At 36.5% G+C, this 23,747-nt stretch overlaps 1 protein-coding gene across 4 annotated transcripts in view; it reads left to right on the top strand.

The window, feature by feature from the left end:
• Positions 1 to 23,747, top strand: part of SEMA5A (semaphorin 5A) — a 312,741-nt gene that overhangs the window by 257,808 nt on the left and 31,186 nt on the right. The gene's annotated exons all lie outside the window — the stretch shown is intronic.

Raw genomic sequence — 23,747 nt, 5'->3', positions numbered from 1 at the left:
TAAATTGAGGGATGAATGAAGCCTGAATAAGTAATACGCTCTGTTGCCATTTATAGCTTCACTAATGCAGCAGCTCTTGAAGAGTGCTAGAGTGATTTGTTAGCTGAGCTGACTGACAGCAGTCCTTAGCCATCTGAGTGCAATTAAATGGAACTCCATCCAAATTAATTATATTTATGTGCCAGCTTTTATTTTTACTTAGTCTCAGGACATCATAGTAATTTTTAATTTATTTGACTGTGGTAGGATTTTAATTTTCATTGAAAATAGTGTCAAGCAACCCTGTTCTTACCAAAGTTATATGCGGTTGAGAAATAATTTTAAAAACTTGTGAATATTTATTGATGGAGTTATCAAAACTTCCTTTTAGTTTTCCTCGTTTCATCCCATTCTCCCTTTCACACTAAGTTGTTGACTTAGAATGCTTCTGCACTAATACTGCAGCCACCAAATAAAAGGCATTTAGTTATTCAAAGCCTCTGACATTCATCTTGAACAAATATGTTCACAAGCCTTAAAAAAGGCAAACATACATTTTCACTGTGTTTATTTATAACCTTTTTTGTATCTTCAGGGTGATGTGACTCAGCCTATTGCAGCATTCTGAAATAATAATATTTAGATCTGAATATTGCAGTAGATGGGATTGTATTCTTCTTGTCTGAGAATATAAACTCATGCAAACACTGAGCTCATTTACCAGTACACACACTGATTTGTCCTTGCAGGTTGAAGGGCAGGATGAAGTGTCACAGTAACCCTATCAAGACCCCTTTTGTTACTTGAAAGCAAAATCATGCTGCATATTTCCTTTGGCTAGAGAAATGCACATGAAAATAAAAGTATTAATCCTTCCAGAACAGAGTTTTTCTAATGCAACAATACTTGTTATTTCATCTGAAACATCAGAAAGCTGAAAGTTATAAAAGCAGGCCTTTCAGTTTATGTTATGAAAATCTCCAACCTTGTTACTTATAACAATTTCTAGCATGAGAGATCAGTGAAACAAGTTACTACCTTGTAAAGATACAGGTGTTCATTTAACTATCATTTGAAATTTGTGATACCCCTACATAGACTGGGACTGGTCCAAAAATAGGTCAGCCCCAAAATGTAGATTTTGCTTTGCCTTGTCAGAGAGGGTCCAGATGAAGAAAAGCAGCTGTAGACTGTACCTGTATTTTTTTAGCTATCTGATTCAGAGGAAGGACTGTTTCTCTTTGATCTCTTTTTAATTTAAATTAATCTCCAGAAGGAAAAGTGGAAAAACCCCCCGCCCCCAATAGCAGAGCTAACCTATGGTATTGCAGATACTTTGCCAGTTACACAGACTGGACTGCCAGGCACCCCGTCAGAAACGAGACTGTTACTCAGCCGGCATCTGTGCAGTGCTCAGCACGACACTCTTCTGTGTTCTTGCTCTGTTGCTCAAAAGCAGCCCCATCTTTAGTGCATGCAAATTGTTTATGAAGGTAGTGGCAGATTCCAGGATTCTTTGTAAAAGGCCGTACTCATGTTGGTGCTCGTGGGAATACTGTATGTGGCTTTGTCACTTTACTGTTCAATATCCCACTTATTAGCAAAAATTTTATTTTTCACACCTGAGTTTATTCTGCCCCCATCCCCTCAGTGTAAACTCTATGAAAAACATGAGAGTTAGTCTACAGATGCACATCTCTTGGCAGTGCCTGACTTAGCTAAGTATTTTCACAGCCTTGGGTGACATTAGCAAGCAGAAATCCAGAGAGTATAATGTGCTGTTACTCTACCTAGAAAACCCATAATTCTGCTTTAAGCTGAAATTAAATATGCTCACTATATTTAAAGCATGAGGAGAGATTCATTCAGAAGTTTCTGAAATTTTCAGGCAGTTGTTCACAAAACTAGAAATATACTGTATGTTTTCACATAGGAGCACATAAACCTCTTTGCAATGGCACTACTCTTCCTATTAAAAATAGTTAATTTATGTATCCTGTCCCTTACTGAAAAGCTGATCTGGAATCCCAAGGCACATATTGAAGCATTTGTGTGAGATAGCTTGGCAGAATGAATATTTTGTTAATGAGTTTTAAAGTACTTAGAAAAAGAAGTAATAGCAGTGTGTATTATCTTCTTCTGAAATGTAGGGCTAAAAGGAATATTAGACATATAGTGAAATCTATCACCAGCAATTTTGTATGAAGTATAAAAATGATCCATTACACAGAATGCAAAAAAAAAAAAAGCAACTGGTGGATTATAGGAATTAATCCATCAAAAATTTTGCTGGGAGTCATATTAATGTAATTTTGAAAAAAAGAAAAAAAAAGAAATGCAGTGTTGTTTGGGATCTCTAGTTAGGGAAATGTTTTCGCTTCTTTCCTTTGTTTTCAGAATGACTTGTGTTTTATTTGCTGGTTAGTTTTTGAAGTAAAATTGAAGAAGTATAATAATATGAGATGCTCTATTTGTAAAGTGAAATCTGGCTTTCCATTATAGTCCCAAGAAAACTAACTAATGTTGCCATAAACTTCATAGGAAGAAAAAATATGTATGAGCAGAATTTCCTGTGTTCTGAGAGGCAGGCAGCATGAAATATGGAGAAGAAAGGAAAACCTAAATTACAAGAGTGCAAGATTTTACAAAAGTATTTGTCCTTTCTAAAGCTACAGAAGAGCTTTTCCTAATATAGTCAGACAAATAGAGATGAAAATGTACTATTAATCTTTTGCCTTTTGTGAGGTAGGTACCTTTGATTATTTGGGGGAAATTTATTGATGAGTTTAGTTCTTAGAACTGCATTCTCCCTGCAGTCCCAGCCTGATAAAGAGCATGTGCTGTGTTAACTTTATACTCACCCTTTCCTTTTTACCTCTGTAGTATGCCCTCCAGAGAGTTTGGTTTTTTGTTTTGGGGTTTTTTTTGGGTGTTTTTTTTTCTTTTTGTGTGTTTTTTTGTGTTTTTGTTTTTTGGGGTTTTTTTTTTTTTTTTTTTTTTTTTTTTTTGGTTTTTTTTTTTGAGCATAGGTGCCATCCTTAGGTACAGTATTTTCCCTGCTGTTGAATCAGTTTAGCAACACAGGTTTACAGCACAGACCATGTTGAACACCATTCATTGTGAAAAACTGACCATTTATTCCTCTCTTCCATTTACCATCTTTTAAGCAGTTAATTATCTGTGAAAGCATAATAGATTTTTGTTTAGCTTGTGGCTGTGGGTCTCCTAAGAGGGAATAATTCCTTTGAGATACACTGTGAAATGTCTTTCTGAATTCAAAGTAAACTGTATTAGCTTACCATCTGTATTCATAAGTTTGTTGACTCCTTCAGAGGTTCTGATAGGTTTGTAGCTTCCTTTGAAAGAAAAGCAGAGCATATAATTTTGTTCTCCAGCAGATCTTATTTCATATTCCTCTAATTTCATGCTTTATTTTGATTTCCCTGATTTGCCCAATTCAGATGTCAAGCTCATTTTCTTAGTTCCCCTGAACTTTCTGAAGTATCTTCTGAAAGTGATGTCACATCTTCCCAGGCTTCAGACAGGAAGGTAAATTTAGCAAGAAGCTGTGTGTCACTAGTATTAGTTTCCTTATTTCTGCTTCTGTAGTTACATTCTTTGGTGACATTTTTTTCTCTTTTTATCTATTTGTGCCATCATGTCTTCAACTAGCACAGCTTGCTGTGGTCTTGTCATTTCTAAATGCCCTTGTATGCCTTGTATGCCTTGTAGCAATCTTTCTGTCCCTAACGTCCTTGAAGCAGGACTGCATCTTAGCCTTTAGACCTCGCAAAGTACCTCCTTGAATTCTTTTCTGGCCTCCCTCATTATGTGTTTACATCTATTACACTATGTAATAGATGTAAACACATAATGTTTGTACCCAACTTTGTTTGTACCCAACTTCAGCTTTTTGCAGGTTAGTGATATCTCCCCGATGTTTAGTTCTGATTTCTTTTTGCCCTTCCTCAGATTTCTTGATTGGCAGCAAGCATTTGTTCTCTGCCTCTAAAACACTGCCTCTGCTGAGCTTTCCTCCTGTAGTGCTCTGCTGGGCCACATCCCTCTGCAGGTCCCTCATTAATGGTTGTACTGAACCCAGCTCTCTTCTTTGCTCATTTGTATTGTAGAGGAGGGGTCAGGGACTAGCCCCCTAATACTCTTCTCTTGAGTAGAGTCATCTCTCAAGGCTGCAGAATTCAGCAAGGAAAATGCTTTTTAGGCTTTTCTGGGAAAAAAAAACCAAAAAAAAAAAAAAAAAAAACCAAACAAAACAAAAACCTAAAACAGTTGGCCAAAATATATGTATTTTTGTCATTTTATTTGTATTCCTTAACCTTGGGCAGTTAAACCAGCAGCCTAGTTTGCTTAGTCAGGAGTAAAAGCTGAGTTCCTGCAGGGGACTTTTGCAGCCACTGAACAGTTATATTACATTTAAAACCCCCAAAATGCCCCTTCTCTCCCACTTGCAACCTGATAGCTCCACACTTCCACCCTAAGGGTGGTCAAACAGGAGGACTCAGAATCCATGATCTTTGAAATTTATGGAAAAAATACAGCATTTGGTTTCTGTAGCTGTTCAAAATCATATTATATTTTGTATGCAAAATGACACACAAAGTGGTTTTAGTTCTTGATTGTCACTGCTAAAATAGGGCCTTGCCAAAAAGACATTGAAGTTGATTTAGTCTTCCTCTGATTTCAAGAAAAACTGAGTCAGCCTCAGACTTTTTGTCATTCTGAGTGCTTTTTAAAACAGATAAGAACTTGCTCATAAATGGATTCCCAACAGTTAAAGAATAGTTTAACATTGCCATCAGAGACATTTATTATTAATTGAATGCAAGGGGCTTTTGTTTGTTGGCTGGATAATTGTAATTTTAAGCATCTTTTTCTTCCTACACAGTTCAATGAGTATATATTTTAAAAAACACAAAATCTAGCTTATTTTTTTAATTGTCACTTATCAAATCCAGTAAAAAATCCTTTGAAGCTTCAGATTTGATGTACTCTCTTGGGGAAATGACTTGAAAGGCTGTGGGAGTATGAGCAATCCCTGATGAATTAACTTTCCAACTCTGTAAATGCAGAGAACCAAGTACTTATTCATTAGAATAAGGAACGTGATTAAGAAAGCAAAAAGCTCTAAACTCTGCAGCTGGAGCACAGATGCCAACAAATATAACTTTGATGCTTCACAGATGATTTTGAACACAAAGCTGTTCCAATTGATTCCTTCCCTGCATTTTCCTTGGAGAAACATTAAGTGCTCTGCGGTTTGTTTGTTGGTGTTCTTAAGTGGTGAAGGGATTATACAAGTTCATAAAAGAAATGTTTTTTCCTAAATGGATGCGTGCTTGCTCAATTCTATTAATTAAAGTTAACAAACCATATGTCCGTAGATTTTTAAGTGTACAGTAGAAACAGTACAATTTTCAGTGCTTTTCTGGATGTGAGTTTTTAAAAGTAAATGAGGATGTGATAGATACACTTGTTCTGTGATAGGAAACTTGGAGGTTTAATGCTAGAGAGTTTGTACCATCTCAGAAGACCTTTTTTTTAACTTCAGAAAAGCAGATAAGCCCTTAAAGGCTACCTCTAACACTTGCTAATTAAAATCTTGCAGTGGAGTCTAACTTTCAGTTAGTGTTGAAGTTAGAGAAGGTATCTGTATACATATAGGTATATCTGAGGAATATTCTGGGTTGTAAATAGGTATTTTTGTTGGTGTATAAGCGCTGAAGTACATTGTAGTTGACTGTGTTGTAAAGTTTTAGTAAGAATCAGTAGCACAGCCTTATTGGGAGTGCAAAACCAGACACATGTGTGCTGGGGAACAGCTTCATCCAGGTTTGTCTGAGTGACTAGGATACAGAAAGTAAAGGATACAGAAGGTAAAGGAAACTGATTAAAAATGTCTGAAAGTATTTTTGAGCTCTGACTTGACTGAATCACTATTGGTGCTGCTGGGATCAGGCTCTTCTTTGGAGAACTCATGCTCATCTAGATTTCCTGAAAGCCATTTTGTTGTGAAATGGTCATTTAGGTAAAGAATGACTTTACCTGTTTCAGTTAGTGGTTTAATTAAATTCTCATTTCTCATACTTTGAATAATACCAATCATTGCATGAGCCTGGGTTTATTTCATTCATCAAAAGCAGTAAAGCATGAATGGCTTCTCTGAATTACTACTAATAAAATTTGTACCTCACTCAACCTAAGTCCTGCACAGTCCCAACTATAATTAAAAACATGGCAGAACAGGACTTCTGAATCGTATTGGCAGTATTCCAGGTTACACAGACAAACTGAAAAAAAAAAAAAAAAAACACATTAGAAAACATAAAGGCTTATCTTAAAGAGCTTGTTTAATAAAAATGCTGTTATTTTCAGATCAGAAACCAGGGAGCAGTAACTGTAATGTCTGTTGCATGGAAGAGCATCTTCCTGACTGTGAACTATTATGTCTCCATTTTCTTACATTTGGCTAGGACTGATAGTACTCATGTAAGGATTTAAAGTACTATAATTAACGCAAAAATATTGCAAATTTTGAGGAAAGAATTCTCAATGCTTTATTTTTAAATTCAGCTCATCTTTTAAACGGTTTCAAAATTACATATAATTCTTGAAGATATGTATTGGTGAGGGAGAAATAAGTGAAAAAATGATAGTGTATGGTGAATGCAATTTTATGTATATTATTACATCCTACAAATTCACAATTCACTGCTTGCTTATGTCACAGTAAAGTCCTGAACTAAGGAAATCAGAGCTTTATTACTGTTCTCCTCTTCTCACTACCTAAAATTCTTTAATTCGTGGGCAGTTTTTTTGATTGGTAAAAATTATTACATGCTAGATCTTCACCGTGTAGCAAATGAAGTAAATAATTCCACTCCTTTCAGAAAAGTAGAAAAAATAAAAAGGAAAGGGGAAAGCATTTTTTACTCATCACTTCCTAAGCCTTTAATAGGATTTGAAATGTTTGAGAAGAGCTTTCCCTCCCATCTCTGCTGATGTAAGGACTGGCTGCCCTGCAGATGAGAGAGTAGCTCTACCTGATTAAGGCTTCATGCTCAGAACTTAATTTTTGATTTACAGTATTCTCTATGACTTGATACTGATGAGGATTCCTTTCTGTCACTTTTTTCCCACTCCAATGTTGAAGTATCATGCTATGGATGAGAAATCTGAGTTTGATTCTTTCCTGAAAATGGAATTTTGAAGCTCTGTGGAAAAAAACTACAACACATAAAACAAAAAAAATTGAATATCATTCTCTGCCTCAAACAATTCCTAGACTGTTACGAAAGCATCCACATACTCAGGAACAAGTTTTAACCTTTTCAGTAGTTGTCATTATTTTCTTGAGGCTCCATTCTAAAGAGATTTCCATTTTACAGTCCTATTTGCACCCTCTATATAAGGTGAGTATAATTACTGTATAATCATAATCAGGCCCTGACATTCATAGGTCTTTGCTGATATCACATGATAACAAAGACAGCTTAGATATAAAGCTTCTGGATTTTTGTTTTGCTTTTCTCATCTTACAGTTCTTAATTCAAAGATGACGGTGGTAAATAAGTTTCATATATGTTGGTTGATATTGGTAAAGACTTCATCACAATTACATCTAAGAAACATGATAGATTTATTTGTTTACATTTAAGGAAATTATGAAGTTGCAAACTCAATCATTCCAATACAGGATCTAGTACCAATAACAGAGTTAAAGTTGCACATGAATATTTGAAAATATTCTTAACTGTGAAGTATTTTATGAGAAATTTGTTGCAGTTAAGTTAGAGAACAGATTGCTTGGACTCCCACCTATTTACTAACACTTATAATCATGTTACAGGCAAAAAAGGATACACCATTTATGTGAAGCCAAGAATTTAATCTTAGTCTGATTACAGTCTTAATGTTTCTTACATTTATAACAGCCTTATCAAATAGTTGAAATTACGTGCTGGTAACTTAAATACACAGACTTTTTAGTCTCTGCCTTTCTCTGGTGTTAGGCTGGCCCTCCCACTGCCCCTCGATGTGGGGGAGTATGGTTTCAGTCTCAAGGTAGATTTACAGCAACTGGACAGTATCCTGAGCACTTGGCCAGAAGTAGGACATTGATATTTATGATTTCTTTTTTCTCAGTTTAGGATGTGGTTGGGAACTTTTTTATGTTTGTTAAGAGGCTTCACAGCTTCCTTTTTATTTGTTGATTTGCAAGTCTCCATATTGCAGCTGAATTTACTGTGTGTTTTACATATGTTGGGTGCTTTCTCTTTGTTCTCTCTGCTCCCCCAAGGCTTGAGAAGAATGGCCTGATTTACCTTGCTCCTGAGGTTGCATTCACTTGATGACCAGTAATTGGCCATCAGAGATGTTTATAGCCCTTGGGCTTCAGGTATTGCTCTCTGCCAGTTCTTTCAAAGCTTCCTCTGTGCTGTGTTTTATTAAGAGGGTCTAATGGGTCATTCTGTTCTCAGTAGCTACATGTTACAAACACCCATTAGTTACAAAATATATATTGGTGTAGACATTACATCACACAATTATAACAGAGCTGATGAAAAGTTAAAACAAAGCAGGTAATAGAAATCTGGTAATTAGATAATTACTGTTGCTTGCAAAAACAAATCTTCAGGCAAGCCAGCACAAGCTCAGGCACAACCCAGCAGGTCCTTTAGCCTATCTTCCTAGCTTAATGCAAAACCTGGTGGCCTGGTACAAACAGCACTTAGTCCCTATTTAGTGAGCTACAAAGCTAGGAAGCATGTTAGTGCTTTACTTATGCTTAGGTTTCAGGTGGACCATTCATGCCAGAATGCAAGAGGGGCTCCTCAGACGATTTAATGGCACTTGCCCATACCCATGAAAAAAAACCAAAACATTGGATTTTCAAACCCGAATCCCTTCATATGGACATCAGTGTTTCAGAAATCCCATTCCAGATAAGGATTGGGATGGCTGTCTCTGGGTTTTATGCAGTAGACTTCACATCCACTGGGATAAATCACTTATGTCATAAGCTTATGATTCTTAGTGCTAGGCTAGTAGCCTTATCCTGTGGGCAAATAAATATGTATCTGGGTTTTTTGGTCCTGCTAAGGAACATTGGACATTCTCATTTAACTGCTGATTAGTAAGAGATTCCCTTGATCAAATGCAGCTGTTAATGTTCATATCTCACTGGCTGTGGTGCCAGGCAGGCTCATGTTTGTTTTCACTTTGCCAGAAAGAAGATGATACACTGTACTGATAAAACTACACAGTCTTAACTTTACATGTTGCTGTTTTGAGCAAAAGCTCCTCTGAGCCAGATGCTTCTGTTTATTACTCAATTAAAGTAGATATAAAATACACAGGTCTCCTTCTCATCACTTTTCTTAAGCTCATGTGCCTAAAATGATATATTTTTTTAAAATTAATAATCTTCAGTGTATGAAAGGGGCTCACGGGACCTCATTAATGGAGTCTCAAGGAAATATGAAGTTGGCATAATGTGAATCCATGTGACCCTCTAGCAAGGAATTGTTTGTTAGAAAGGCAAGCAATCTCTGCACCCACTTGTCTTTCCTGCTAAAAGAAAGAATCTCTTCAGAAAAAACACAACTTTAGGGTGTAATAATCACATTTAGTACTATTCTAGCAGACGATTTTGTTCCTGTATCTCACTCAGTTTTCTCCTATGTTAAGAATTGTTCTCTGAGGCTAACTTGATAGAAGGAGTGATGGGCATGTAAAGTATCTGGGGATGTTATTCTCATTTGACTTGAAATACTGAATGATTTAAATTTTCTTGGGGTTTAATGTCACTGAATCCTATAAAAAGGAATTTGCATTTTCTGTAATGTTTTGTGTCTTTGAGACATGTGAGCAGCCATATGATTACAGATCCTGTGTTCAAGTGTTAGCTAAATGCTCTTTGGAACATTCACACATACAAAATGAAATGTCTTTTTGCCTCTGAGCAAGATAAGGCCCTGACATGTTGGACTGATTCTTTCTGGAATCTTTGTTTAAAAATAAAAAAAAATTACCCTGTTGCATCTGCCACAGGTTCTTTCAAAGGAAATGGATAGTGAACTTTCCATTTTGTAAAATCAGATACTTTATCATCCTGCAAAGTGATCACATTAACATTTTCTCCTTTGTCATGAGATTTTAAAAAACACTTCCATAATTTAAGAAGTGGTTTGGCCGTATCAGCTAGAGTTCAAGGATCAAACAACTTCAAAGTTGTGACATCTCAGACTTGTCTAAATGCGGAGAAGCAGAGAGGCAATCTTAGGTGGCAAAACAGCTACAAAAATATTCTTTTGCTTTATGACATGTATTTGCTTATATGACAAAGCAAAAGGCAAAGTAAAAAAGCTCTGTTCCAAATTAGCATCTGTTGAAACAATTTGTCCAAGCAATACTTGATGTTAAGAGTAAGAAAGCTGGTTAATGATACATGATTTTGTACACCTTAAACAAATCCTTAGAAAATTTACATGTACTGTTCCTGCTTCCTGAAATCCTTTTAGGCATCTCTCTCATGCCTCTCTCTGGTACAAAAGTACCTGGGTTGAATGGCTTAGTTTCATATAGTGCTGGGATCCATTAAGACAGAGAATTCATGTATCATTCAGTGTCTGCAGAGTGACTGCTTTTATAAACCAAGCCTTAACTGAACAGCATGTTCTGTACCTCATTATCACTGATACTAAAATATTTACTAAAACACCTACGTCTTGATGAGAAGCCACTGTTTTAAAATGTACTAGAAGCTGTGATCAAAACTTAAGTCCCACATAAACACATTTATGAATTACAGAACTAAAAGTTGAAAGATATGCCATTTCCTGTGCTCTTTTAAAACTGCAACAGAGTAAGTAGGTGGATTAGCATTTAGGAAGCCACATTCAAGCCTTCCCTTTGAGGATTTCTGAGAATTTTATCTGCATGAAGATGATTAAAAATTCCATTCTGTCATCTTCTTTCTTCCCTCTCCCTTGGGATCCTAGTGACTGTTTGCAGTCTCTCACACTTTCATCCCCAAATTCCTACCAAACACCTGCATTTTCTTATCAATGACATTTATTTAGCTGTAACTGCTTTTATGTTATGTAGTCAAATGAAGTACTTATGGATATGCAAACAGGTCAGTGTCATTGTCTTTACTGCTTTTCTTTTTTCTTTTTTTTTTCCTTTAAGGATGTTTTCCTAGGCTTCTTAAGGAAAAACAAGAAACAAAGCAGACTGCCTGTCCTACCTATTTTGGCCCATTTTCTACCTTTACTGGTCTTACTGGTATTGCCTTGTCTTTGAGCACCTAGAAGAAAGATTTCTTTTCCTGTGAACGTCTATATTTTGGTGACAAATTCCTGAGTATCAGAGAAGGCTGTCAGAGAGAAGGATACTTTACCAACTTGTCCAGTTGGGAAAAAAATCCCCATAACACAAAAATCTAGCTATAATTTTCACTTTGCATATGTACAGCTTCAGGCTACCTTTGCACCCCTGTCATGTCGTGCATTGAGGCTTGCTGGATGCCAAGGCTGCTCTGTTGCTCCCCTCTTCATCCTGGCAGGCAAGAGAAAATATAATGAGAGGCTCTTGGGTTGAGGTAAGAAGAGGGTGAGATCTCTTACTCATCATGGTTACCCATCATGGGCAAAACAGACTTGACTGGGGAAATTAGTTTATTTTATTTTATTACCAGTCAAATCAGAGTAAGGTAATGAGATTTAAGGCCAAATCATAAAAGAACCTTTCCCCTACTTCTCCCTTCTTTCCAGGCTAAACTTCATGGGCATGGAGGCTGAAGTCAGCTCATCACACATCATCTCTGCTGCTCCTTCCTCCTCAGGGATAGAACTCCTCAGTCCTCCCCTGCTCTTGCATCGGGTCCCCCCACATGAGACAGTTCTGCATTAACTTAGTCAACTTGGGTCCTTCCCAAAAACTGCAGTTCTTCAAGAACTGCTCCAGCATGGGTCCCTTCCACAGAGTGCAATCCTTCAAGGATAGACTGTTCCAGCAGCATAGTTCTCATCAAACTTACCTTGACAGTTTTATTTATAGGCCAGAATGTTTTTAAAAGGCCAGACATTTCAAATTTAAAATCACAGTGTGAATACAAAATACTTACACAGAGCAAATTGCCATTTTTAGGAAAATAATATTTTTATTATTTTCTTACTAACACTAACATTTTTATTTTCCAGCTGTTAGTGTCATTGCCCTGAACATGACAAAGAGTTGATGGTATGCTTACAGATCTGTCAAAATGAAGCCTGTATTATAAAGTCTACTGTGTAAATTCAGGGAACACATCCTGACCTTGAGCTAAAATTCTGTCACATGAGTTTCACTTGTATATTCCAGCTGGTTACATAGGTACAGGCAGTAAGTCCTCTCCACATTGCTAGGAATATTAGAAATACAACATCATGTATTACCCACCCCTATTTTCCAATAAGTTAATGTGGGTTGGTTTACATATTGCTTTGATAAGCAAGCATGGCATTCCTAAGTACCCAATGGCAATCTGCAGCCTCAGCATCCCAGAGGCATGTGCCACAGTTAAATTTTCCAATCTCTGCCATGTAACTCAACTCTTGTAGCTTTTAGCTATTTATGTCCTTTTTCTGGTATGTTGAAGAGAAAAAAATTGAGTAGATGTCATATTCACTGACAAACGGGGTTTATTTCTGCCCAATTTGATCATTGCAGTATGGATCAATCCTTGCTCATCTCCTTTTTTTCTTCCTCTCATAAATGAGTTTATGTGAATGTTATGTCAAGAAATGGAGCACAGCTGGCATGCAGAAATTTGATTTGCAACAAGACTAGAGATGAGCATAGCTGTGTATAAAGAGAAGCTAAGGATCCTGTGTGTACATTAAGTAGCAAAGTCCTTTAAGATCTCTCATGAGTATTGAGTTAAGAAAATATATATTGTTATGCATCCAACTTGTTGAAACTCATAAAATGCTCCATTTGAACTGTGCTTCGATTTAATTTTATCAGGAAATCAGACTCTGTTCCTGGTCAGTTTATTTTCATTACCAGAGTATTTTCTTTCCTATGATTTTTTACAGTCTATAATCTCCTCCTTTTGTTTTCTTCATTAACTTTCTGGTTTCAATGTCTTTAGCGGTGCCACCTTGCCTCTATACAATACTTAGCCTTTCTGCTGAGACATCAAACAAGGTGTAAAATGAAAGTGCTTTAATCCTAAGGAATTTTCCCAGAGCAGCAGAGCATAGTGTTCAGAAATCCTGAGCTGAAACACACAGGCTATTGTCAATTAAAACCTGATCTGTTTTACACCAGGGTCATGCCACCTACAGAACAGCTCCTATTTGAGGAGGTGCAAAGGAAGCCCACGTTATTTTTGCTGTATTTTCCTCATACTGGAAATAGAGCATAGTATGAAGCCAGCACACAAGTAATGCTTTTTTTTTTTCCCTCAGAAACATCTGTCTTACCAGGAACTGGCTGAAAAACAAAAAGTGTTTTCTTTGCAGACCCAGAGCTTCAAAAATAAAACGTAGACAAATCAAACGCTTTGTAAATAAACTTTCTATAAAACCAAGAGCATTAAAATGTCTAAAAATAAAGAGTGTTGTATGAGAGGAATTGATTTATAGGGAGGTTTTCTGATTGACACAAATTAAATGGAAAATGTGAAACAGGAGTTTCAGTTCTGATGTGATTCTGAAAAATGACAGGCACCATTGGTGGATACAAAGGCAGTAGGCAGATTTGCCTAAATAGAGACATGTGTTGCTTTTGGGAAGCTAGAGGGGGTGTGAACTTCTGGGTGAAAGTTGTAGTGAAGATACGTCAGAGGCCATGTGAGAGACCCATATGCTTTTAGAAAAATTTGGAAGCTAGGTGAGATAACCCACAACATTTAAAATGGCAACAGAGCCATACATTTGGGAAATTGAATCCTATGTTAAATGTACGTGATTTGAGAAATTAGTACCCACTCATGAGAAAATGACAGACAATCATATATTTATAATTGTCTGTGCAGTTTCACTTACTGAGCATGTTAAGCACAAGCATGAAAATTTGTAGGTAATTTGAATTTCCTTTATTATCACAACTAGAGGCATAGTTTTCAAACACCTGTTTCTATGTTTCTGCTTTTCAAGCAGCAACTTGCAAAATTCTATACTATTATTTTGATTGTCCTTTTACTTTTTTGGTATTTTTTTCTCCATATCCAGGGGCTCTAACACATGAGTTAAACTGCTGCTTGCTACAGCAATTTAGCTAGCTCAGGTGTCCCCCTTTACTAAAGGTCATGTTTTCCCATAGCAGAGTTGGCAGAAACAAATATGTTGGCTTTTTGGTTGCAGTGCTTCCTTGTCAGAGCAATTAAAAGCTATAACTGAAGATGATTTTGTGTTTATCTACTTGACTGTAACAGCGGTGACTGAGGTGTGGGCACACAGTCACATCTGTCAGCTCAGCTGTAACTTCTGCCCTGGGGAAAGGCAGATGTTTGTGCTATGATAACGTATTAAATTGTGCTTAAGTGCATTTTTTTTTGTTCAGTTTGCTTCCACAGGCCTTGGTCAAGGCCTGAAAAAGATGTTTATAGCACAATGGATTTTTTAACCTGCCTTCTATACCTATTTGCCATGGATGGTGTCCAGTCTCTCAACATTGCTTTAAAAGAATTTGGGGAATGGGAGATGTGTTTGTTTCTCTCCTTTCACTGGTACACAGAGGAGTGGCCTTTGAGCTGTGAAGATACAGATTTTCATATGCACATTAACTTTCCATCTTTGAATTTCCTCTGAGTAGATGATTGGAACTTTCTGGTATTTGGCATTTTTGAAGATGAGATAAAAACCATCTGGGGCTGGATGGATCTGGCAGATGGATTTTGCAATATTCACTGGGCTTCCAAATCCATACTCAGATCCCTTACTAACTGACTTCATTTTCAGAAGTGCAGATCACAGCCTTTCTGTTACCTAATCAGAAAGTGCAGTGATCAAAATCTCTGAACCTGTGTCTTTGTGTGTCTAAATCAATTTCCAATGGGTTTAAATACTTCCACAGTTGAACACATTTCAGCAAGCACTTCTGCTTTTTACTGCAGCTCCTAGGTTTGGTCTGGCAACTCTGAATTAAAGTTCATGGCTCCTCATCGATTCAGTTTCTACCATTTCCATCACTTACACATTTGTTATTTAGTAACTTCTGTAACATTTTATGTGTTATCTCAGGAGTGTGACATTTCTGGATTTTTCCCTCCAGTGATTGGTTGATCATTTAAGTCATCCTTTAAGTGAAAAATACAGTAAGAATATTATGATAATCAGCTTTTCAGAGCAAAACCGGGCTTCAGCTCTTCCCAAAATTAGTTTTCTCAAATTCTGCTTCCATTTTTTAATAAAACACAATTTTTTGATCTTTATAACTGATGTGGGAACCCCCCCCCCAAAAAAAAAAACCAAAAACAAAAAACAAACAAGTAAATGAGCTGAAATTGAATGCTTGTTGTCTAAATAATTGCATAAGCAGCTAATATTTTCACACTATCAGGTCAGTTTTGATGTACCAGTGATTAGTGGCTGCATTTTTTCCCTCAGATTTTGATCCTAAAATGTGCTAGTTCAGCTGAACCTAAAAGATTGTCTCATTTTAGAAAATAAGATCAATGATGAACTGTAGGCTGGTAAAAGCATTACTTTTAATATAAGGCTGCACCGATTATAGAATGAATGATTGAAGATAAATTAATAAGTATCTGAAAGAGTGATCTCTGGATGGATATAAAATAATAATGACTGTTTTAATTTTCTGCATTGCTTGGCAGTAGGATTTTCACACAGTTGGATTTTTAAATATTATGCAAGTATATTTAATATGGTTTAAATATTATGCAAGTAAATGTGTCCTCAGTGTGAACATTTTAAGAACTACTTTATGGCTGTGCCTAATTTGAAACTGCCTTGTTAAAGAAAGGAGCCATTTTGCCACATTGACAAATACTGAAGCTAGCATTGGGTGAATGTAAGCATCAGGTATCTAAGAATCAAACTTTTTCCAGGTCACAAACTAGCCAAGTAACTCCGGTGTTGCCTGTGGAAACTGAAATTCCAGATTTTCTTCCACTTTTGGTGTTTAAAAACTTGTTGTTAGGGATCTCCTTTTACAACAAGAACATAGCTCTTTTTGTCTTTCTAGAAACCTACATGAAGGAAAACATGAGATGAAGGTAATTTATTAGTGATAACAGATTTGCAGTGATTATGAAGCAGCACTCTAAAATTGATGAGTTGATAGCCTATTTATATCTTTTTGACTACTGGATTATCTCCTAAAATTTTTACTCTCAGTTAATACTAAGATAGCCATGATTTCCAGCAGTTTAAAAAATATATTTTAAGTTAATAATAACTGTTTCAGCAATTTAGAAGATTTTTGTCAGGAATTATAGGGCCTACATTAAAATGTTAAGCTTCTCAGTAAGAGTATTTGAAACTAATTGCAAACAATTGAGTTATTATAGCAAAAGAAATCACCCGTTTTCCTTTTGACTTAATCCTCCTTCCTTTGCATTTGCATTTGTAATGATTGAAGCCACATGCACAGATTGTTAGCATGGCCCAGCTGAGCAGTAACTCCTTGAGCTGCAGGAACTCACTTTTTTCTCATTGACCATACCTCCCAAAATGGAATTTTGACCAACCTCTTTTTCCCCACTTCTGAAGTACTGAGTGATCAGGGAAGCTACATCTCTTTTTCTGGTCTTTTCAAATGGCACATTCCTAGTTTTTAAGGTAAAATTTAATTCTCTCTCCTTACAATTAAATTTATAAAGATGTATTTCAAGGCTGCTATTTACATGCTGATTTTTAAAGTTGAAACGATTAATTTTGATTCATTTATTAGTAACATATCATTTACCTTTAAGGATATTTATATTTCACCACCTACTTGTCATGATGTTGCTCAGATTTTGGTCCTGGCTTTCCTACTGCAGTTGAGGCCTTCACTATGTGGCAATATAGAAATCACTTTTGAGTCAGTTCTGGTAAATCCATGCAGTCATTTATAGTGGACAATGCCTTCGGCCTTACAGCCTTGAATATTTATGGTGCTGTGCGTTCTATTTTCATCAGGTCAGTAATATCTTATACTTCTTTTCTTTGCAGTCTAAATGACAACACTCAGAGCAAAAATAATTGAATCTTTAATTGAGTCCTCTGACAGGCCCTTCTGGTTTTTCTCAAATTTTTCTGGGTTCAACTGGTGGCATCCCTAGCTTCTCATCCCTCAGTTTTAGTGGTTCCCACCTCACAGTGGAGCTGCTGGAACAAGAGGCATGTTTATTATGTACCTAGTTGTAACACTACATACAAAACCACAGACGAGGTGGAATTTACAATAGGATTCCTAACTATAGGCTGGAGAAAATGATCCCTGGACACCGATCTAAGCAGCAACTTACCTGCAAAACAGTAGTGTTCAGTAGTAGCAATTTCCTTCAGAAAAGTTTGATGAATTTGACATAAAATGTAGCTTTTGAGTGGGGAGTTACACAAATGGCTGGTAGAAAGAGGAAAGTGGTGGATTTGTGCACTCCAAAAACTGATGGGTTTATGAAGAGGTGATGAAAGTAGGAACATTCCTTATTGAAGTAAAATTAGTGATATTCAATACAGGAAGGATTTGAGTCCTGAACTGTCCTAAGCCACTGACCTGCCCACAGGGCCTTGAACTCCTCCAGGAAAAAGGGATCCAAATTCAGCCTTTAATTCCTTTTAAATTGCCCTTTACACCAATGAGGATTTTTCCAATTAATTTCTTTAAAATACACAAAATTGAAACAAAAAGTTGTCTGCAGTCAGGATTTGCAGCCAAAACCCACATCTTTTTGGTTCAGAAGAAACTTATTTTCCTCTCTCTATCCATCAAAATATTTTTAAAACCCATTCTGGATGCAACCTCCTACCCTACTTCATATTGCTGCAGGATTGCATCTGCAGTGAGCAATAGTCTCTGCAATCCTGCTTCCACTGGAATCAGTAGAAGTCCTCCTATGGATGTCAACTGAAGCTAAAACACTGCCTACACACTAGGATATCTAAGTGGGCTAAAAATACAATGGGGATCTCAGAAATTCTTTTAGGGTTTGTTTTCCAAGTATAGTTGTGAAATTTACAGGGTAGAAGATGTTTTGTTTAATTGAAATTGACGGGGTTTGAGTGTTCTTTCATGTCATGCTTTTGGAATAGTATTGTAGCAGCACAATTACACTCAACTAAGGTATATCTAATGGTATTTGGTTGAAGAATCTGGCTTTTTAAACTGTGGACTAAATAAACATGTGATCAGGGACTTGTCTTTTGTTTGTTTTAGTTTGAAAATGCTTCTTTAAATAGACTAGACTTTACATTTCTGTAGTAAAAAATAAATGTACCATTTCCTTTATAAAGTTCAGTTAGTGATTTTTCTGTGTGTTTTTCAACCATGGGAAGATAAATTTTATCAGTCTTTTGGTTCCTGGGGAGAGAGAGGGTGTATTAGTCCTTCAGAGAACTTACATTTTGATGTGTAAACAAGGCCCCTCTACATGGGAACTGTTTTTCTCTGGAGTTTTATAGCCCTGCTGCATTTGGTTTTGCCTTTGTTTTGCTTGCATGTGAGAGCTATCCTTTCTTTTAACTATATATTGCTGTGGCAAACTCAGAGACTGAGAGATGGCTGAGAGACTCATATCTTACATGATTGTAAGACTGAGAGATGGCTGAGAGACTCATATCTTACATGTCTGTCTTAGGTGACAGACTTTCTACACCATTCAATTTATGAATCAGCAACACTCTTTTCTACTGGTGTCTTAATACCTGAAGAATTACTTCAGGCTAGTCAAATTGAATTTTAGCATGATGGAACAAAAAGCAAAAAAATTTTAACCAATGGATTGTTTGGTGATTCAAAAAATATTTCAGAACTAATACAATATATTGAAAGAAAATCATAAAAGATAACTCTTGGACTGAAAATATTTAAATGCACTGTCAATGTTGATTTAGCTGCTTTGTCTGTCACACTAACAGGTGAGAAAGAAAAACAGAGATGAGAACTAAAGAATGTGCATTCCCCACAGACATACTATATGCATCAAAGAAATAAGAGCTTGTTAAGAGAAATCCCTCCATAATATAAACACATAAATGAAAATAGAACTCTCTATCTGAATTCTGGTTGTAATGAAAAAAAAAGTGTTTCAAATGTAGATAATCTTTTGGTTTAGTTTTTTAAGGAAATACCAGAGTATCATGCTTTTTGGTTAATTAAAATCAAACTTAATCTAGGAGTAAAAGTCTCAGAGATTCTCAAAATTTTTAGGAATTTGACTAAAGTAGCTCTGCAGAGGCTGAAAAAAATTAGCCAGTTTTCTCCTGTCCTCCAGGAGAAAACAGTGAGTTTTGTTGTTTTGTACAGTGTTATTTAACAATAGTCTCCTCTAGTTTGAAATTACATTTTGCTTGTCCTTTTCTAAAATAATATAATCAAATAATTCCAAATAAATCTTGGTAGAAAACATGATATTAATATTCTTTTTCCATTATGCAAAAATACTAGAGAATACTATTTAAGGACAGAAGCAAGGTAGCTGCTTAATAGCATAATCATTATCTATGATTCCAAAATATATTACGATTCCAAGTAATCATTTTAATTTATTACTACTTTTCTCATATTACCACCAGTATTCTTCATGATAATTTTTACTTAAATGTATCATTTTCACATACATGTATTTTGTGAGGTATGTATTTATTTGTGTGTTTCATGTAAAATTTCCAATGATCTCCAAAAAACTGCAATATTGAGTTGCGCCCTAAAATTTAGTCTTACAAGTTTTACTGCATCTTTATGAGGTATAGCCAGGCCTAAATTCAACTCTCTCCACTGGCTAAATCCAGTCTAAACTAAAAGCCACAATATGATTAATTAGGCCACAAGTTTTCAAGCAACTTGCAAAGAGAACTTTGGGCATGTGGTTAAGCTTGAACTATTGCAATGATATTTTTGGAGTCTGTAAATGGCCTCAAGTAATTATTACTCTGAGTCCACAAGCGTACCCTGAGGACTAATGTGCATAATCCATCACTTGAGCCCCTGAAGTATTTCTCTGAGTATCGAGAGAATCCCCGAGGAGAGCTTGACCCCATCTCTCCCTTCAGTCCATGTGGAATGTCAGAGGTGGAGTTTAGCAGCTGCTGTCTCAGTTCCTCTCAGCAGTGCTATTGAAGCAGAGTGCCTCACTGCTTTTCTAGCACTGTCTTACCACTGAGATGAGACCTCAGTGTTTCATCTGCGACTTTTATTCATCTTAGACTTACCCGTGGTTACTTGATTAATGTGCCCATGATTCTAGGTGGTAGAATTGCTTTTGAGAGGGCCATATTCTTGAAATCCCTCTTGGGCAAATTGTTCAAGCATTGGACAAGGTGATAAGAGGAGGATAAACCAAGCAGAGGTATCAGTTTCCATATTTCCTCTCTCTTCCCTCTCAAACCTTTCCCGTTAGACTATGTCTTTATGCTAGCAGCACTTAATATATCGATGTGTAATCAATATGGCTTTTCTCTCCCCCTTTCCTCACTTCCACATCTGAGGCAATTCAGAGCAAGTTCATTGTTCTGCTTTTACCAGAGTTTTCAGCATCAGATCATATCGATGCTCTCAATGAGCACCATGCGGTTTTTGATTCCTCTGTGGCAGACGTGGTAGTCAGTAGAGCAGTGCAGCACTTGGTGTTTGTGAGAGAAGCCAGAGGGCTCTGCCAGCTCATTATTAGTGCCAGAACTCCAAGGAGTCATCCATTCTGGCAATAGTCCTTTGAATTTTCTCTTGCAGAGATTATTTACTGCTGTAAATATTCTCCAGTTGAACTACATGTACTTTTGTTTCCCCAGCTTTCTGAGCCTTTCATGGTTATTATCCAGTGGTTGAATAGATAAACATGACAGCAGTCAAACTTTCATATAAGCTATGCAACAAGCAAGAAGGAAGGAAAATCTAACAAATGGTCTTCACAGACACTCTTCAGGAGGATCCTTCTTTCTATGCTGGTAACAGCATAGGAAAATGCTCTCTGTCAGGGTGTATGAAGGGACTACACATCCTGAAGCATACTGAACACTGGCAGTCTGTCTTTCTAGAAGCAAGGGAGCTGATGTGTTCATCTCAGAAGTGTGTTAGCAAAGCAGCATTCAATACATTGCCACTAAATTAACTTCTTCCTCTACTAGCTATATTTATTTGACAAAGGGTTCATTGCATACCTCACATATTCTGCTTTACATGACCCTCACCTTTCTATGCCATGTCTAATAAAGAAAGCCCTCATACTTCTAGCAGCTTTTGGTTTTGACTGAAAAACCAGTACAAAAATCAATAGCAAATGAAGAACTGAAATTTTTAGACTGTTGTGACTATATTGAAATAAACAGTGTAGTAGCTACTATACTGGTTGATTTTTTCCTGCTTACTTACTAATATAAAAGAGTTTGGGATTCAAGATGTTTGAAAGTAATACAGCCCATCTCCTCTTCCAAGACATTTACCTTTGCAACGGAAAATAATTTGATTCAGAAAACTGAAATATGTGACAAATGTTAAATGGATTAAAAGCTTGGTTCATTGACAAATTGAAAAATGTGGTGTCAATGGGCAGATAAAAATTACCGTGTCTGGTAGAGTCTGCCTGAAATCAGTTCTTGGGTCAATAGCACTTAACATTTTTATCAACAGTCTAGACAGTGATATAAGACATTTTCAGTCAAGCCTGAGCAGGACAGAGATTGGTGAGGTAGTAAATAATATGTTAGATAATTGCAGAAGCTACTAAAACATATTTAATATTGCCAAATGCTACCAGCCTCTTGCATGGGATAAAAATCTATAGGTAGTTGTTAAACTGTGATTTAGAAAAGGACAGGTTATCAAAGATAATTGCGTCTGCTTAGACTCTTTGTACAATGTTGTTGAAGGAAAAAGCACTAATGCAATAATGTGCATATTAAAGTCAGACAAATGGGGTGATGATTGCTTTTCCATGCTGTATTAATAAGATTGCTTCTAGAATGCCAAGTCCAATTTTAGTGTCCAGTCTTAAGGAAAATGAAGAAATAGGACAAATAGAAGACATTGGGGTGCACAGGACCTGGAGATCAGGTTTTAAATCCTGTGTAGGTTTAACAAATTAAGTTAGGTTAATCATTTTGTATGGGTACTTGGGCATGAACATTTTTTTGTAGGTTTGGGACAAGAAACACTCTCAGCGTCACTGATAAAGGCACAGCAAAATTCAGTGACTGGAAAATTAAATTAAGGGGAAAATGCAGCCTCATATTAACTTGCAATTTGTTAGCTTTGCGGATTACTAAATAGCAGAACAGCTGATCCGGAGAGGTGATAAACTCATCAGTGCTAGATGTCTTAAAAAAAAAAAAAAAAGAGAAACAAAAAGGAGAGGGAAAGGCAGATTTAATTATTTCTTTTTTTACAGTTCATGGGCTGCAAGGAGGATAGTCATACGTGTTCTCTCCTAAGACTAAAACATACCTGATTTAAAGATACTCCTGAGGAGGCATGGAGATATTACTTCCCCTGTTTTACCTAGAAGCACATAGTTTGCTTGTTCTTTGCTGTCTTCTGAACCAGAAACCAGACCAGGCTGACACTCGGATCGCAGAAAGGTTGATCTTCTTCCCTGAATGGTGCCTGAGTATGACTTGTGCTTGCCATAGAAGTGATAAAAAGGTTTTAAGGTAGGAAAGGACTTTGCACAGCCCTCAGGAAGGAACAAGAGTAGTCCAGCTGAAGTCTTCAGGCTACGAGCTCTTTATATATGAAGTGACACAAAACTGTGGAAGCACAAGGCTGTCACAAATCCCTGTGGCCTCAGAACTTGAGAATCTTGAACATAATGGTGGGTTCTCCAGTGTATTGCTGTGTTAGTGGGACAGGGATTTCTGGGGATTTTTTTTCCAACTCTTACAGATGGAAAAATTAGAAAGGCTTTCAGAAAATAAGCTTCTTTTAGATTTGAAATATCAACACAGGCTTTAAATTAAAATATGGGTTGAAAGTGGTTGCTCTAAACCTATTTAGTTATGTTTGTAAATTAGACTCTGTGAGAAGAGGCAGTGGACTGAGGGAAGTATGAGATGAAAAGGACATTATCACCATGGGAAAGAGAGGAGTAGGTAATCTATTGCTTGTTGGAACATGATGGTATCAACTGGGGTAGAGGTTATGGAAGAAGGTGGTTGTACTACATGATAAAAGCATTATTTCTATTGTTTCCTTATTTTTTAGTATTTAGTGAAATAACAAATTTTAGTAGGCTCCTTTTCAGAAGGAGCTCAGTTTCTCCCTCTCTTATAGGCAAGACGTAGATAGAAAATTTTAAAGTTTTCCCACTGATGCCTATTATTTTCATATTTAATAATTTGTCAGTGTGAATTCATTCTGATATTCAATGGTTGTTTAATTTTGTCCATATATTTTACAGAGAATGTGCATTAGATTAAGTATATTTTGCTCTGGAAAATGAATAGGCAGGACCTACAGACCTTGGTGATACTCATCAGAAGGCATAGACTGCGGGGCTTGAGAATACTGATAAGCCTGCATTTGTGAGAATACTGGCAATTCTGCATTGCTTTCTTAAATGTCATCTGTTCCTTTTAGTGCATATCACTCCATGGGGAATT

Source organism: Anomalospiza imberbis, chromosome 1, assembly GCF_031753505.1.
Source record: "Anomalospiza imberbis isolate Cuckoo-Finch-1a 21T00152 chromosome 1, ASM3175350v1, whole genome shotgun sequence".
In the NCBI taxonomy this organism is placed as follows: Eukaryota; Metazoa; Chordata; class Aves; order Passeriformes; family Viduidae; genus Anomalospiza; species Anomalospiza imberbis.
This window is presented reverse-complemented; position numbering and strand designations above follow the sequence as displayed.